We start from the raw sequence: 19,025 nt of genomic DNA, 5'->3' as shown, positions 1-19,025 counted from the left end.
ATGGAGGAATCTCACCCACAGTGTAATCAAAATACAGTGAAACAAGGCCACTGCTGCATCTTAAAAAACCCCTTTCTGGATACCTACTCGATTAAAGCAAGCGGTGGTGGGTCGCACAGCTTGGAAGTGCTGCAGGCTCTGTTAGTAGGCTAGGCTGGAAGCAGTCTGTCAGTGCGTGCCAGGGGCTCCTGTGCATCCTCATGCCTTTCCCTCAAAATGCCCCAAGGGAAAGGTTTTGGGACTAGGAAATTGGCGTAAAAAACTGTATATCTAAGCTGTTATTGATGGAAAGCTTGTGCTTTGCTAAATTATATTATTTCATGAAAAATGCTGTGTCCTCACAGTAAAATGCAGATTTTTGTTGTCAAAAGGCAGGTTCTAGAAAATGACCAGGGTGCAAGGACTTCGTCACACGGCACGCTGGGTTGTCTCGTGGGATGGATCATCTTAGCTGGCTGCTCACACCATAGCAGAAGCAGAAACAAGAGGCGCCTGGATCGGCGCTGTTGTGAAACACGGCAATACTCCCAGCCAAGCTTTCAGAGAAAATCTCATGTTTTGTCTCAAAGTCGAACATTTCCATGGAAATACCCATAAACCCTTTTCATTTCTTTACATTTTGATTGAGAAAAGAGTGTATTTTCTGGCCAGCCTTAGGGAGGACCATCCTGGGGAAGGCAAGGGCTCCAGCTCTGGGGTGTTCTGCAAAGGGCAGAAGGCAGGAACGATGGTGTGTTTCAGATGGCAGCGGTCATCGGCATCCGACCTGGAGTTACGGGGGGGCTTATGAACACTGGGTGGAGGGGGAAGCCCAGAGATTGGCCTTGCAGGGGAGGTAAGACAGCATCATTTAATGGGTGTCTCTGAGCAGAGCTAAGATGAACTCATGGGGGGAGAAATGGCCTTTGAGAGGCTTGGGAAAGTGAATGATAGGGTTCATGAAGCAGCTTTCTGCAAGAATATGCACAATGTTTTTTAAAGCTATAGGTGTGAAAGAGACTGAGAAAATCAAGGCAAAGCTACCAAATGAAAAAAAAAAAAGCTGAACTCTTCTTGCCATTCCTCTGTGGGATCATTAATAGGATTTCTCTCTTTTTCTTTACCACCTGTCTTGATGAAAAATCTGCGAAATACAGCTGAAACTACTACCGCCTCAGTCCAGTGGAAATTGCCCAGTGTGTTCAAAAGTTGCTAAGAAAAAATGGATGTACAGGCAGACCGTCTGATTGTGTTAGGCTTGGTTCCTTCAGTGCACAGGCTAATAGCAGACCTGTAACATTCTTGTGAATAGATAGCCCCTGCTGCACCTTCCACAGGAGTAAGTCCTGCCTAGTGGATGCCGAGAAGTCAAACCAGGTCACGGTTTCTTGAGGTGATAGTTTAAAAGTCTTTTTTACAAAGGGCGTAGAGAGGCAGAGAAAGGTCATGCATTGTTCAGGGGCAGATTGAGGGATTTAATATCCCTTGCTCTCCTGCTGTGACCGCTGCATCGCAATATGAGACATATTTTGGTGTGTGATACTTGGTTTTACAAACATGTGAACCCATAAGTAGACCAAAAGAATCAGAAATGGAAGCTTACCTAAAATACTTAAAAGTGCAGTGTTGCTACTAAAAATGTGCTTTTTAAAATTTTCATAGTAGTGACACAAAAGTCTTGCCCAGCATTTAACACCTGCAGATAGTAACAGCTGCATAATCTCAGTAATTACGCAAAGAACATTCTAATGAAGCAAACTCGATTTAACTTTCCCCCATCCTTTTCCCCAGCTAGAAACTCGGTGCTTATAAAAAAGCCTATCTGTGTTTATTTTAAAAAGGAGAAACGTTGGCAACAACATTTAAACCAAATGAAGAAAATGGAACTGAAGATACAGCTCCACTGACTTAATGGCCCTATACCCTTCCTTGGCACTATTAGAGGACTGTGCCGTAAAAATCTGTGCTGACTTACTAGAAATGTGGTATTTATTAGTTTTTTCCATCCAGGGGAATCCACACTCACACAGTTCTTCACCACTCCATGTGAAGAATTTGATTTCGAACGACAAAAGCTGGTTAATTCAGTGCATGGCAGTAGAAAAAGTGTGGATTTGACACCTTCAAAACTGCAATAACATGGAATTTGCCTGGAATCCACCTTCTTCCAGAGACAAGGGCAAACCTTACTTTTCACTGTGGGCTCTGGAATGTAATATATGTATCAGGATACCCATATGTCTCAGGTAAGAAGTTTCCTGGCAGAAAACCTAGGCTTAGTCTAATGCTTATGGGACTATTGAACCAAAAGGCTAAGCTGTTCTAGGTAACTCTTCCAGAAAATGATTTCTGATGTTCCTGCTAGTGAGGAACATCTTCCTTAACGTAGGAAGTATCAGACTTGAGAACAAATTGTAAGGTAGAAAAGCTTAATATTTCAAATTAGTTTCTAAACTTCTTAAATAGCTCATACAGCAAAGATGTTCCTGAAATTACTTCTCTAGCTTGGATACACTCCAGCAGAACTCGGTGAACTTTAAGAAACTGGAAATTCAGTTGTGCATGGTCCAAAGCAGAGAAAGCTGCCCTGCATCAATTTAAAGAGTAAAAATGACTGTCTTGCTGGATAGGTTTTGATGGCGCACTGACTGTAACTACACCTGCCGTGGCCACGCGTGCAGACTGAGCGGCGGTAGGAGGACGTTGTCCTGTGTCTTCCTCTCCCAACGGTCCCGGGCCCTGGGAGGAGCTGTGTCAGAGAGGGGCTGCAGAGCAGTGTCGCTCCAGCATTTAACACCGGTAACAGAGAAGAAAAGGAAGTTTGAGATGGTCACCTTTAGGCACCTTGACCCTGTGCTGCTACATCCCAATTTGCAACACGTGCGAAAACCACACTGCTCATTCTGAGGGTTATGCATGTTGAGTCAAACCTGCATTTACTGATAGGAGGGGAAATTCTAGATTAGATAATTCTCACCCTGCACATCCAAAAATACTATGGGCACTACTCGCCGATAGTGGCAAATTGCAGCTTCTTATTATTCCTGTTTCCAGCTCGAGCTTGGTGCTTTCCAGCCAGCATGTCCCTGGCTTTGTTTTCATGTGCTTTGTTTTCTTTTGTTCACATAAGTGTAAGATTTCTCCTTTGCTTAGGACAGGCTCTAAGCCCTCTGAATGGGTCCATGTGATCCCATCCCTCCAAACCACATTGTGCTTTGTCCTCCAGATTCTTTTACAATTGAGCAAAGTGGATGTTGGTACATGCTGTGGGCCAGATTCTGTCATTTTTCTCAGTTGGAAGTAGTAATAATTCAAGTTTTGGTGACAGGGTGTTGCCTTATAAATGCAGGGTTGCAATATGAACTTCCAGTATTTGTTGTTCCCCATTTAGAGCTCTTACCAGTAAAAAAAATCAGTCATAGGTCTTTGTTGTCAAACACCCTCTAAATCTATGTGATGATATTTTCATTTACTTTTTATTTACTAGTTAAAAATGCCACCTTCTGTGATTTATGTCTTGCAGTGTTCACCAGCAGCCTTTAAATACATCATAGAAAAGATTTATCAACACTTTCAACAATTCCCTATTGGAAGCAAGGTTTTATGTGAAAAATTAGGAATTACACCAATCTCTGTCACATCAGGCAACAGCCTCTCACTAATAAATTTTGCACCCAGACATATTTACCACTTCCTTAGTTTGTAAATAATTATCATGCTTAATGTGGCAGTGTTAATAATAACAACAAAAAAAGAAAAATAGACATAAATAGCTTTCCAGAATATGACTAAATAGGAATGAATGCTTTGCTCCAGTATCCAGGACTTTGTCAGCTCTTACCAGGCAGTGAATGAACATTTATTCAGCTTTGAGAGGGCCACAAAAGATAAATGATTAAGAAGACTTTTAATGATTAGCTTCCAGTGTGCGAATGTCATAGCAATGTAGCGTGCCTTGGGTGCAGTGCCCTCAATTTGAGCTGCTGTTTTTTCCTGTCCGTCCACATGTAATTTCTTTGCTCGTTGCAGAGCCCAGTATTAGTGAGGTTCAAAGGAGAGTAACTGTAATTTAAGACTCTTATGCTTTCACTTGTTAGTCATCAAGATGAAATTAAACATGAGGAAAAAATCACTCAGAGGACTGGCTCCGGCTCGGCACGCCTTACAATTAGGTACTGGAGTGAGACAGACTCCATGGGCAGTGCCGCCGCCCTGCTAGACTGTTTCCGTCATCGATGGAGAGTGATAGGCAAACCCAAAAGGGAAATCAGCCAACGTAAGGTCTAAGTGGCTTTCAGAAGTGCCTCTCTGGTGGCTACAGTGGGACCTGGGCATGCTGTGTTTCCAGCATGACTGTGCTAAGTGAGGTGAAACCATGCCTTGCTCGCTGTGGTTTCCAGGCCCGTTCCCTGTTCAGCTTTTTTTCCTTGTTGTTGGTACTCCACCTGGCTTCAGCTGGGCTTTGCTATTTAGGAAATAGCGCCAGTCTTTGCTAAGTTTATACTAAGACCAAAATCCTCAGCCCTTAGTACATCTGAGAAGAGATTTTTTTTTCCTCCCTTTCCAGGGAAAGGTGCTGGATTTTGTCCCATCTGTGGCTTCCCAGTGCAAAATCACATCTGAGCACACAGAGCAGAGGTAGTGCTCCTGAGGTCTTGTCCAGCAAGCTGGCTATGGCCAAAGCAGAGCATCTGATCGCCTTTACAGCTCATCCAGCTCTGCAGGTACTCATGCTTCCAGAGCACAAAAATGAATTGATGACAGTCTGTAGAGTTCAGGCCTTTCCATATCATTTCTCCAATTGGACGTCCTTTCCAAACTGAGTGTACTACATGAGCCAGGAAGAACCATTATCCCACAGACAAATAAAAGATCTTCTTCAATTTCCATGTGTCCATGACAGAGGATGTGTAAATCTCAGCTACCCAGCTTGCTCTTCTTTATTGCCTAAATTGCAAGGGAATTAATTGGTGCTGGAAGAGTAGCCACCTATGAAGTTGGATTAATTGTAGGAGTATGGTTGTCTGTAGTAGACTTGTTTATGGAACAGGCAGGGTTTGTTGTTGGTTTTTTTTTTTTTCTTTTCCTTTTCTTTTGTGATGTAGCCAATTAGATTCTTTTCTTTCAACTCTTACTCACTGCGTCTGGCTGGGATGAAGTTAGCTTTCTTCACACCAGCCCGTATGGTGCTGGGCTTTACATTTGTGGCTAAAACAGTACTGATAAGACACTAGATGCAGTGCCTGCACCTAGTGGTGCAGGCCGTCTCTCCAACTCTCTCACACAAAAAAGGCCAGTAGGCTGGGAGTGGGCAAGAGGCCGGGAGGGAAGACTGCCAGGACAGCTGACGAAAGCGATATTCCATATCATATGACATTGTACTCAGCAATAAAAGCTGAGGGAAAGGGGGAGAATGGGGGGACATCGTGGTTATGACATTTGTCTTCCCAAGCAATTGCTACACATACTGAGGCCCTGCTTCCCAGGGAGCGGCTGGACACCTGCCTGCTAATGGGAAGTAGTGAATAAATCCCTCTTTTTGTTTTGTTTCCATGCACAGCTTTTGCTTTTCTTATTAAACTGTCTTTATCTCAACCCACGAGCTTTTCCATCTTATTTTCTCCCCCTGTCCTGCTGAGGAGGAGGAGTGAGAGAGCGGCTGGGTGGGCATCTGGCAGTCAGCCAAGGTCAACCCACCACATCTTATCAGCACAGCATTCTGCCAACCACAGCAAAAGCTTCCAGCCTTTGTGTGACTTTCTGATTGGGTGTTCAAGATTTTAACCACTGTATTGCCAGTGATGAATTAAAAGGTTAAGTCTTACCGTAAACCACGCTGGGCCTCAGTAGGGACCATGATGACAGTGAGAGTAGGATGGACCTTAAAGGTAGGGGTAGGGGGAAGAGAAAGCAAAACCAAAGGCAAATGCTGCTTGTGATTAAAAACAACAGGGAATCAATTCAGAAGGACTTTTCCTCCCTTAAACCGAAGTTAGTTACTCTGCATCTCCATCCGTGCCAGACCCCCAGCTGAAGCTGCATAGCTCGAGGGCTGTTGGCCTGCCCAGCTGCCCATGCCAGCATTTGGACAGCTGGTAGGTGCCGCTGTGTCAGCACTATCCTCAGACCAGTATATATATACTCCTTACACAGGAACCAGAAAGCAGAGGAGAGCCTCCAGGAGAGGGCTAGGGGAACAGAGCCTCGAGCTGGGGTTTTTAATGACACGGTCTATGAATAGCCTGAGAAACAAGATCATTAAACCTATTCTTGTAGGGATTTGCTGTTACATTTTTTTCCTTTCCTAGTTTTCAGAGAACCTCAGTGACTCACTTGAAAATTTTCCTCCTCCAACAGCACTCATGTTTGACATCAGAAAGCTGGTCTTTTCCTTGTCCCTTTCCAGGACAAGGCCAGAGGCAGCTGGAATTGGGTGGATGAACCTCTGTCCATCAGGTTTTCCTGTTCGGCATTTCAGATGTTAGGACAAGGAACACTCAATAATGTTTCATATGCTAATAGACACCATTCTTTTATGTTACTCGTACAGGCAGCAAGCCATCCTTATTCATTGATCAGATTAATAAGGCTATTTAGGCATCTAAAGATACCACCAGGTGCCTTTTGGGATTTATCAAAATTCCTGAACAGGATGAGATCACAGGTTCTCCGATCATCCTATGAGATCATAGGATCATAGGATGAGATCACAAGATGAGCTCATAGCCCCCCTGCAAGGGGCTGTACTGCAGGAGCTGGTCCTGCAGGAGGGTCTTGCTCCGGGGGAGCCAGACGTGCCGGCAACCATTGCCGCTTGGCCGAGAGCAGCTCCCGGACGGGAGGCGAGCTTGCTCAGCACTGCAGGCAAAAGCCAAACGTCCAGGTGCTTGGCTCAGCTGAGGGCAGTGCTGGCTGGTGGCTGTGCCCTCACAGCGCGGACCTGTGCTTCACTATGTCCTTGTTTGTGTACCATAAGGTTGGGGGTCCTGCCTGCCTCAAACACACACCATAAACCTCATCTGGCTCCGCAGCCAGCATTCAGTGTAAGGCTCTGCTCCCTTTATTTTAATGAATTTTATGCATTTTAAGCTTTCAGGCAATGACTATATGAAAAATGCATATAGGTCTGGAGTAGGGGTCTATCTATCTATCTATGTATCTATCTATCTATCTATCTATCTATCTACCTATCTATCTAGTTCTGGAGCAGGCTTATGACTTTCTTGTCCAAGATAAGCATCTAGCTGCTAAGACACAAAGTCAAACCCTCTCCTCTCATGTCTCTTCCTGATGAACCTTTGCTAGGCAAAGCAGAAGGTGTGGAGAGGAGGCCCTTCCTCGGCAGCACTGCCCCAGAGGGACCCTCGCAGGGGGATTAGGAGGTGAGAGGTGGGCTGCTTTTCCAAAGGAGGGAAAATAAGTTGGGGCCCCATCCCTTAGGAGGCCACTAATGTAACTACAATAAATTAGCAATATTTCTACACCTTTTGGAGCTATCTAAGTTTTGCATTCACACAGTTAGCTACAAAAACTGCTTCAAGCGTAAAAACTGTGGACATAAAAAGAAGAAAGAAAATCGGAACAAATTCTCAGAGTTACGAATTTTAATTTTAACAAAATTCAACCAGTGAGAAAAAGTTGTATAAAAGTATAAAGCTACAGAAGTTATAGGTCTGATTAGCTATTCATATCCTCTCACCTTCATTAAGCTGACCTCGGATGGTACATTCTAGCTACTATCTCAGAAGTACTACCCTTGGGGGAGTATTTTTTCTCCATAAAAGTACCAGTTTTTAGTGGATTTTATACTTCTCTTCTGCCATTCTACTGACAGAAGTTTGCGCTGTCAGCACTTCATCTTCTTTTGTGTGTTTTTCTTCCTCATTATATGCTGAATAGCCGTGCTTTTTAATTTCTTATAATTGTACATAAATATATTGCCCTGGTAACTGTTCCAATACTTCAATGCTTCATTAATTTAACATGTACGAGGTTCTGTGATTTTTCAGGCTTTTAAAACTAGTAAAAATAAATATCTGTGTTTTGTTCTTGGGGTTTATTAACCACAGAGTCCTGTGATTTCTACAGAAAACTTCCTATGTATCAGATGATACATGGAGTATCACATATGTAGAAGGTTTGATTTACAGTAACTCAGTTACTCCCGTAGTCATAATGATGTACTGTCAGACTTAGTGGTAAACCTGGTTCCTACAGCTTAGATGCTTCTAAAGCCTAAATGCTCAGGTGCATATCTTGCTTGCTTAAACTGAGAAAAAAGAACTCCTATGTTGACTGTAATTTCTTATTTTGAAGGAGATTTTCCTAATTTCCTTTGGACTCTGCAGTTTTACTCATCTTGGTATCTGATGAATCTGACTCTGCTAAACTGCAGAGGTTATAATCCTGTAAAACAGTGTGGCCTCAGCAAAAGCTCAGTACTGAAAGCTGGGAGAACTGGATGTTTCAGAAACAAAATGGAATTTTGCCGTGTATGCTAAAAATAATGTAAGTAAGTGCATTGCCTGGGACAAGGACTCCTGGATAAGCTGAAGCAGCAAAGCAGAAATCTTCATTTGGCGATCAGAGATGTGGAAGTGTTTGCAGGGAAAATTCTGGTGAGAGTAGTTGCTGGTCATGATTTCCCTGGCCCCAGAGGTCCCTGATGCTTTTCTGAAGTTGCATGGTCTTTCACTGAGCTTCCCATAGGCAGAGCATCCCACAGAATGGCCTTAACGTCTAATTCCTCACCTTACGTGGTGCTCTCTGTTTCTCAGCATCCCCCTCTTATAACACACCTGCCCTCTGCCAGTCTGTTTTTCATTTTGTCCCCTTGGATTTCCCCAGCTTTCAACCCAGAGACCTCAGGATCATTCTACCAGTGGGGAAAAGCCAATGTGTGTCAACCTGACGTAGTGCTGGTCCTCTCTAGTAGGGCAAATTACTTCTGTTTATATTATATACTATTTGGCCCTGGGTTTTCCTTGGGCCACAAGGTACTCGGGTGGCTGTGCTTGTGGGGGTGTTCCAACCCCACCTCCCCCAGTTTACGGTGTCTGGGGAAGCAGAGGCGATGCTGAAGCCCACCAGAGTGATGCTTTTAGAGCGTGAAACTGATGCCTGTGTTGCAGGCTCTGGGGAACAGCGCGAGAGTTTTTGGGCACAAAGGCAGCTGGGGTGGTACAAGAGGGCTGCGTGGGCTGGAGAGAGTCAGACCTGGGTTTGCCTTGTCCTTTCTGTCTTTTTTTCAGCAAAATCTGGGGTGCAGTATCCCTGCGAGGTAACCGTGGCTTTGTTTCAGAAGGAAATAATCGACTCCAAAGGAAACCCTGTGAATAAACTAACATTTGTGCATTTGCCTCCTTCTCTGACACTGGTGAAATAAACTTACTCATAATGATTTAATAGGCTGATATTCATTGAATTTCATGTAGCTGAACGTCAGAAAATCGAATATCTAACTCCAATGAGCTGTGAACTGGATTCCAAATTACCAGCATGGAAACTGTAGTCATTGTAAAGGCATTAGGGGGAGAGTTACCCTAACAGGTTAGACCCAGTGCCCTGTGCATGCTCTTGCCAGTGGCCAGCAGCTGATGCCAAGGGCAGATACAGAGGATATACGTGGTATTACCTGGCATGCTTTTTCCAGCTTCAGTCTGTCTGCGGTTGAAGGATTTTGCTCAGTAAGTAGTTGCAGACAGACCATAATGTTTAATAGCCTTCGGTGGTGTTTCATGAATTGATCTAATCCCTTTTTGAAACGATTGCTATTTCTGCACTTCGCATTATCCTGTGTCACGGAGTTCAGTGATACAATACGTGCTGAGTGAAAAAGTTCTTCCTATTCTTTGTTTTAAACCTGCTGCCAGACCATGTCACTCTTCCCAGATAAACAGCAAGTAGGGAATAGACTTTCCCTATTCACTTCAGGAACAGCACATTGATTGTGGAGCCCTGTGTTATATACCCCTTCAATCACATCACTTCCAAAGTGAACTCCTACTCTGTTTAGTCATTTCCTCACATGGAAGTCATACCACCCTGCTGGCCCCCGGCGCTGTTTCCAATTGCATTATATTCCTTTTGAGATGGCATGACCAGAGTGGTGCTCAATATTCAATGAATATATGCTCTGGGGATTTATACAATTTCTTTTTCTCTATTCTTTTGCAAGTAATTCCCCAAACGTCTTTTTAACCATTGTTGAGCACTGAGTTACTTCCAGAGAAGTAACACATGGCTTCAAGATTTCTTTCCTGACTGGTTATACCTTCTTTAGACTCTATCAGATATAGTTAAAGGTTATGTTTTTTCCCCACGTGCATTACTTTGCAGTTGCTGACACTGAAATTTGCCTGCCATTATCTCCATGTTGTGTAATCCTCTGCAGCTCTGCACCATCAGTTTGACTTCAGCTTTTCCTCGCAGTCGGGTCTGGCTGCTCTGAATCACTCTGCACCTCCTGTGAACTTTGTTGCTTCAACTAGCCCCCTTCCCCTTTCCAGGTCATACACAAATATGCTGTTTAATACAGGTCTCTCAAATCCTCGCTGGATCCTGCTGGGAAATTCACTTCACTGTGAGCTTGGACCGTATCTGTGTCCTTTGTATTGTATCTTCTCTCTAGTTACTAATTCAGAAGAGTGTATTCCCACATATATCCTGACAACTCAGATGCATGACAGTCTTTGGTGAGGAGCTTGTTCAAAGCCTTTTGAAAATCCAAACATGTACATCTGCAAGATACTATCCCTTTGCTTGCATACTAATGTCTCATTTCTTTGGTTTGAACTGAATATTTCTCGTTTTACCTGAGCTCTAGAAGGATTCCTGTGTGCCTGTGTAGGGTTTGAGGGCTGTTACTCATGTATAAAGCCAGAGAAGATCACTGACAAGCAGTAACTGCAGCTATATGTCTATTTACTGAACAAGTTAAGTTAACCCGTATGAATCAGTTTGGCTTTGAATTTAGCTAATAGCATCGACACAGTTCATTTGGCCAAAGGAAGAGACAGAGCTCCCACTTCCCCTTCACTGTCTGATAATGTGTGTTTTTACCAGAGAGGTAGCTTCTCAATGAAGAGAGCAAGGGAAAGGATATTTCCAAGCCCTCCTGTGTCGTAATACCACCGAACAATTCGCTCAGTGACAAAGGCTGCACCCAAAGAAGTGGTACCTGGACCTTGAACTCTCTATCTGTGTGCTGGTTTTGGCTGGGGTTTAATTTTCTTCATAGCAGCTACTATGGGGCTGTGTTTTGGATTTGTGCTGGAAACAGCGTTGATAACACAGGGATGTTTTAGCTATTGCTGAGCAGTGCTTACACAGAGCCAAGGCCTTTTCTGTTTCCCACCCCACCCCACCAGCGAGTAGGCTGGGGGTGCACAAGAAGTTGGGAGGGGACACGGCTGGGACAGCTGACCCCAACTGGCCAAAGGGCTATTCCATACCATATGGTGTCATGCTCAGTATATAAAGCTGGGGAAGAAGAAGGAAGGGGGGACGTTCGGAGTGATGGCGTTTGTCTTCCCAAGTAACCATTACGCGTGATGGAGCCCTGCTTTCCTGGAGATGGCTGAACACCTGCCTGCCCATGGGAAGGAGTGAATTAATTCCTTGCTTTGCTTTGCTTGTGCGTGGGGCTTTCGCTGTACCTATTAAACTGTTCTTGTCTCACCCCACAAGTTTTCTCACTTTTACTCTTCTGATTCTCTCCCCCATCCCACCGGGGGGGGAGTGAGCGAGCGGCTGGGTGGGGCTGAGCTGCTGGCTGGGGTTAAACCATGGCAATCTGTCAAAACAGAGAAATAAGCACCTCCAGCCCATGCCAAAGATGCCATTATGAGCAGACAAGACACAGTGCTTTCACTTAATAAAAGGGCAGATTGCAGGCTGTGGCAAATCTTGTAACAAAAGGCAATTATATAAAGATTTCAGTTTCATCTTTGTCATGCATGCATGAAGTAATTTAGAGTCCATATTAGGGACTTTATTTTCATGTTTATGTGTCGGGATAATGTTTGCTTTGGAAATACCTCTGTGCCACACCTTTAAAACTCAAATGTCCCTCGGTCTGCCAAGAGCCAGACAGGAAGGCAATTGAAGATGACTGCTATTACAAAGACTTCTCGTTTGTTCGTGGCTTCACTGTTTTTCCTATTATGCAAAAATATCATTCATGAAGAAGTAAATTCTATAATTTTATTTAAGGACAGTATGCACAAATCTTAGATGGATGTGTGTTACAGTAAATCCTAAATCAAAGCAATTATTAGGATGCATATTCATCTGAAGCAGTAGAGTTTGCCCTTCTTTAAAAACAGAAGCCCTATCTTCATTTGAAACATGGCCACTCAGGATAGGGCTGGTTTTGGATCCTATCTCCAGTTTTGTCTTTTATTGGTCACTTAGCTGAGCTGAACAGTTAGGTAGACAGAGCAGGACAGTCTTTAACTGCATGGCTGTTTTGCTTAGTCATATAAGGCAGGTGATAGCCAGACCTGAAAAAAAGTCTGTGCCCGGTACAGTCAGCCTCAGCTCCAGGCTGCTCGCTGCATGAAAGCCGTGGGGTGGCAAGGAGAGAGGCAGAGGCACTCCCACAGCATGCTCCAGTAAGGAGGTGACGTTCTCTTGTTCCTCTGTACCCCATTTTCCATTGCAATAATGGACCAGATGTTCAGGCTATCAGCTTGCTTTCCTAGTGTCCCCTCAAAAGGCTCTGTTCACTGAGACTGTGTCTTAGGGAGCTGCAGATGATAAACCAACCATTCCCCGTTTGGTCTCTGAAGTACCATGTTTAAGCTTACATGATACTCATATAATAAAGCTAGTGATGAATAGAGGAAGACGATTGAACGTTAATACTTATCATAATATCATGCATAAGAATTAGCAATGTTTCCTCAGGATGTTGTAACAGACAAGCAGCCTGAAGCCAGGAACATGACATTTAAGTTTGTCTGTTGAAAACTTTGTAGAACTACCTATGTAGAAGAAAAGGAAAGGAGAAAAGTGACTTTTTCCTCTCCTTACTGGACATGGAGCACCAAGTGGTGTCTAATGCCCAGGCACAGGCAACAAGCAGGGAGGTTTCATAGGTGAGAAGCAAGCAAGCTTTGAACGTCCCGGCTGGGGCTGGCATGGAGGAATGGTCTGAGCGCTCCCCATGCCGCTCTGCTCGCTGCCTCCCAGGGAGAAGGCAGGTGGGAGGATTGAGGAAAAGGTGCAAGAGGAGGCAGAAACAATCTCAAAAGAAAAGAAAACTCAATTATTTGGGAGATATTATTGTTTAACCTAGAACAAAAAAAGGTAGACGGTAGCTGCTATGGAGGAGGTTCGTTATTGTTAAACATGCCCTTGTTAAGGCAATTTATTTTATCTTTTTGTAACATTGTTCCATGATTGCATATCAATGTTTTAAAGTACACATTTTATTCTTAAATCGTGACTTGTGTTAAACCTGACTCGGAGTGACTTGGCAGGCATCAGGGCACTCCTCTGGAGGGCTGGCACAGGTAAACCCAGAGTCCAGGTCCTTGTGGCATTGCTCCAAAACAAGGGTTGCTCCTACTGCCATTGAAGTAGCATGGCTCTGGGTTAAAAGTTGGAATCACTGTGGGCTGGAAAAGAAGAAATGTGTTTTACGAGGGAAAATTAGGAAGTTCTTTGGTGAGGAGGAAGATGCTTTAGCCCTGAAGGCTTGCAGGGAGTTAGTAATGTACCAGCAGACTCTTGTGGACTTCAGAAACTGTCTCAAGATTGTGATCTAGTCAAAAACCCTTTGGATGACTGTCTTCACTGATTTCCCAAGATATTTAGAAACAGAATCCCCTGTGCCAGACCTCTGAGTCTCATGAACCAGAAAATGAAGCCTTCCATGTCTGCAGTAAGCATATCAGAAATAATGTAAACTACCAGCAAATCCTCTCCTTCTCTCAAGAATTTTAGAAATAGATGACATGGAGAAACTCGCCCTTTGTATTAGTTCACTATTACATGTATTTTGGGCCACAGGAATTGCCTATATGAAGTCATTAATTGCCAGTTGAGTCTTATAAATATTAGTCTGGAACACGTTCAGCTCACGGTGGAATTTTGAACTTATTGCTAGCTGCAGAATGCACCGCTCCTGCTGATACAGTCAACCTCCACCTGTACTTGCTCCTACAGTTCTTACTGCTCTTCATGTTTAGAGATGGTTTTTATCATGGGGATATGTTTATGTTTCAAAGCATTTGAAGAGATTGGTTTCATGGAGATTAGCATTATTATTAGAATGGTGCTTATTTTACTAATCTCTATTATGCAACTGTTCAGTCTTGATTATTAATAATAATTTCCTTTTGATAGAAACACTTCCACAGCAACCAATTATAGTGCTTTGTGCAAACACAGGATTATGAATTCCAGCGGGGAATAAACAACAAGAGCAGTGGAATTTTAAAAACAAAGAGCTTGTTTTCATGCAAATGCCTCAGTGCTAAAAAAATGGGGAAAATTATATGCCGGAGAAGCAGAAGTTGCTTCCAATTAGAATGTTTTTCAACAATTTCCATAAAGTGCCTAAATTAAGAACTTAGCACTTGCTGGAGCAGTACATCTCATCCGGTGTTTCTCCCTCCAGCAGCAGCCAATGTGAGAAACATGTAATCACAACTCCTACCCAGATCCAGTTTCCCCGAACAGGCTCATTGGATGTCGGGTCTGGTCCGGTCTGCCTAATTAGGCAGTACTCCACGCGTTTCCATGCGGAGAGTTTTTTGTTGAGCAGATATAGCTGAAAGAGGATGCCTTGACTTTGCGACTTGTTTCCTGGCTCTAATACTGCCTGTCTTCAGCAGTGTGGCGGGATCAAATGGTGGCTTGGTTCTGCAAATACTTACATATATGATTAATGCTATACACTTGACTAGTGTTTATGCATCTAACGATAAGGAGAGAACGAGGAATTTGCAGAACCTGGTACACGGCTGCTCTTTGCTCTACAAAGGGTGGTCTATCTTTGAGAGAACTTTACAAACAGCTGATAAAACTTGGGCTTCAACTGGAATTCCACATATATTAGACATGTCAAAGTCTTCAGGTTAGAATAAGACATACTTTAAAAATATTTTAAACTGCTTATTAATTTTTGTTTTATCAGTCAAGAAATTTGCATTTAGCATTTATACTCCAACAGTAGGATTTTTTCCTGAACAAATACAGCCTTGTACCCCTAATTTACAATAATGATTGGTTCAAATAAAATTTACCTTCTCTCTGCGAAAACAATTCCAGCGGTAAAAAACAACTCTGCTAGTGTATGCTTTAAATAAGCTTTATTTTGTTGATGTCTTATGTGATTATTTGGAAAAGACGTTTTATTCCCTAAGAATCGGCTCGTGATGTGAGAGACCTTGATCATCTGACAAAAGCAGACATGGGGTTACCTCATGGTAGAAAGAAGAGAGTATAACTGTCTCTTGGGCCTGTTTGAAAGACAAAGACAGCAAAATCAGAGAGCCCCCACCCTCCAAAGGTCAGCTGTGCTCCTGACGTCTGGAGAGCGAGCAGGTGCTCCTCTCCTGAGATGAATTTCCCTCAATTTCAAAAAACAATTTAGGGTGGTGAGGCAAAGCGAGGATGGCACAGCATATAGATGATTTCTTCTTTGGGCTGGATCTGTGCATTTCTTGTGTGGTCTAAAGCAAATGACTTAAAAAAAAATAAAAGACCAAATACCCCTGCTCTGGCAGGATTTGTGTGTTATGGGCTATATGGGCTGCAGGTACAAGGTCCCTGGAGGGATAAGCCGTGAACCACTCAGCCAGCCCCACGAGGGCTGTGTTACTGGAAAAGGTGGCCGTGAGGTGTGGTGGAGGCTGGCGAGGACGTGCCTGGCAGCTGGCGGGCGCTGCTGGAGTGCCAGCCCTTTGCTGGGGTACGGCACAGCTCAGTGCCCCCCCGGCTGAGCTCGGAGAGACGAGCCTGAAGCCGTGCCTGGATGCTGCTGCGCCTCGAAGCACGGGTGCCAGACCAAAAGCAGGGTCGGGAGCGCGCTCAGCCGGGGAGCGTACCAGGGCTGAGACACCCCACGCTTTTAAACACCGTGTCGTTGTGCAGTTGTGAACTGAACAAAAACCTCATGGGTCCCATTTATCCCAAGTGTAACATGGCTGAAGTCAGCGTGCTGGGCCTCTTGGTTTGATGCCCCGCAAATAGCAGTGTCACAGCTGCCTCTTAGCTGCCTGGATTTTATTAACCTTGTCAGTTTTGCTCAGCTATCCAAAGAGATTCGGGGAGCTTAAAAAGCAGAACCACCACTCTGGCTATAAAATAACTGTGTCTTAACATGCCAGCCCTGTCCTTACAGGGGCACACTTGGAGTGTCACAGCACCTCTGTCTCATCAAGGGACTCCAGTAGCAATAGTGGAAATACAGGGTGCTTTCCCCCCAAAGTCCCCCCAAAGGATTCCTTCACAATTGCTGTATTTCATCCTCTTTGATAGGCCCTGATTTTCTCTGCTAGGCTGGCTCTGCCTTTCCCACGGGAGAGCACCTGGTCCTGCTGTAGCTGAAGTCAAGGGCATTTTTGGCACTCGTTGCGATGGGAGCAGATGCAGACTCGCACAGAGTTTTGTTTGGGGACCTCGTGGTTCAGTGGGGCTTGCCATGGGTGCTGTGGTGCTTTCACCTCGATGGAGTCGCTTAAGTGACGGAGGTGGTCCCTTCCATTTCTTCTAGCGCAGCGGTGTCAGTAAGGTCGACTTTCATCGTTCTGGGACGTCGGGGGAGAAGACACTGACTTAGGAGCAGGACTGGTCCCCAGGCACAGATGCTTCAGTATGATTTGCAAGCCCAGCACACATTTGCAGGTTGTGCCTTAACAGCAAGCAGACAGTGTGGCAGATGCAAAAAAAAAGGTTATTTTTTTTCCTTTTTTCCTTTTTTTTTTTTTTCCTACGAGTCTTTTAAGTCTGCTGCTTTTAAGCAGGAATTGCTTTGGATCCCTGCGCTGGAAGGCGTGGCACTGTGAATGTCTGTAGCTACTGAGCTGGCCGGTGCTTTTTTCCACCTCTGCTTGCTGTTCTGTAGTGGCCCTAGCAGTCCTGTGTCAGGGTCTTCATGAAAGTCTTTTGCTTCTCCTCAAAGCAATTGCAGATTTTAACTTTTCTCTTTTTTCCACTCATTGGAAAAACCCTTGACTGCCCTAAAGTTCTGCCACCTCTTGCTATTTCTGGAAGTTTCTGGCATCATGGTTGTAGTGATAGCTTGAAGAGCATGCTCACAGGATTAAAAGCCACCACATTTTCTTCTTCACACAAGGTTTCTGTGGGAGCAGGGAAATATCTTATGTGCCAGGCATGAATCAGGCTCTCAGCAAACCCATAACTGCAGGGGAAGAGGATTCTACGAGCACAGTTTGACCATCCCATCCTCACCTACACACAGGGAGTCTAGTGGACACTGTTGTCTCGTGATGAGTAAATCAGTCACTGTCAGCCATGATGACACTAAATCTGTGTCTTTCCTCAGGGATGTGGGGTGGGGAAATCTTCTACTGTAAAATGTTTTTTTATTTAGTAGCTGTTTGTGTTGTTTTTCAACCCATTTCTTTTATAATAATTATGCTGCACTATGGGCAGTGATCATTTGAACTTGAAGTTTCAGCAGCAGGAGAGATCACATACTGGAGCTGGTCAGGAAAGCTGAAACTACGAACAAAGAGCTTGCTATTTTCTCACTGCTGTAGCCTTTTTTTTTCTGATTCTGCACTATTATTTAGTTCCTGCCCTTCCGACTCTCGCCGGGGATAATCCTACTGACCTCATCAGCAAATGTATTTTTAGATGTATTGTTTCTAGCTAGAAGGTTGCATTGGAGAGGGCTGTTAGCACATGTTACTTTGAATGTGTGCTTTTTATGATTCAGAATACAGTTAACTGCAGCCTTCAGCACCTTTGAAGGGGATGGCCTTGCTACTCTTCTGTTGCTCTTTTATGGACTCCCTTGACAGGTTGAAGTTATATCTGTCAGTGAAATAATCTTGGGTTTGGCCACTTTTGATCTGTAACGTATTCATTACTTTTAATAACACTGCTAAATAAACAAAATGGTTACCCTGGATTTGACTCCCTAAGACACAGAAGGAAAGACTGTGTAACATGGAAATACACATTTAATAATTAGTATTTATTATGTAGCCTCACAGGGCCATTCATCCTCAGAAAACACACCAACACTGCTCAGCTGTCTCATGGTTTACCTTTACACTTTCTTACTCGAGTGATGATGTTACAATACAAAAAGTGCCTGGAAAGCTGTGATGTCAGCTTGTTCCTGGACCTCATTCTTCAAAGCAAAATTAATTTTGAGATACGTATGTATAGGAAAAAAAAGGTGGAAAAATTTGCAAAACTATTATAAAGGGCTTGTTAGTTTAATACTCTTCTGCAACATGGTGGGACGGGCCGCTGATAGCTATCTGTACACCATACCCTCCCCTTTTCTGCTGGCATTGCTGACCGTAAAAGTGTGCCCTTCATTTCCCACGCAAATGCCACCAGGTGGCTGTATCTGTCAGCTGTAGGTTAGGAGGTGTTTCGGGTGGAGGAGCGCTCTCGGCCGCCAAGGCTGCCACTTTGAAAGGAATGATGTCTGCACGCCAGGCTCCCCTCTGGTAATGTAATTGTGGCTGCAAAGTTAATGGGAACTAGGAGTAATTTGTTTTAAACCGCCAGGAATGACGACAGGACACAAATTGTGACAAAACCTGAAGAGAAGGACACAAAAATTAGTACCCATGATTTAGAAACTTAGGATGCTCTGGGATTCGGCCCTTCGTTGTAATTAACTTTTCTCTGACTTCTGTCCCAGGGTTATTTACTTCTGATATTTTCAACAGTAAGATAGAGCATTTGTGTGGAATAGGGGCCACTTTGAAAAAATGAGGGACAGCCCTCAAATAATGACATTGAATGACAAATTACAAAATACACTGGCTGATGGTTATGCAGACACACATGGCCAAATGCCTCCCGCTCTTCCTCTTCAGGGCACAGTC

The sequence above is a fragment of the Ciconia boyciana genome, chromosome 1, assembly GCF_034638445.1.
Source record: "Ciconia boyciana chromosome 1, ASM3463844v1, whole genome shotgun sequence".
Classification (NCBI taxonomy): Eukaryota; Metazoa; Chordata; class Aves; order Ciconiiformes; family Ciconiidae; genus Ciconia; species Ciconia boyciana.
The sequence above is the reverse complement of the archived record's forward strand: the minus strand, read 5'-3'. Positions refer to the sequence as shown.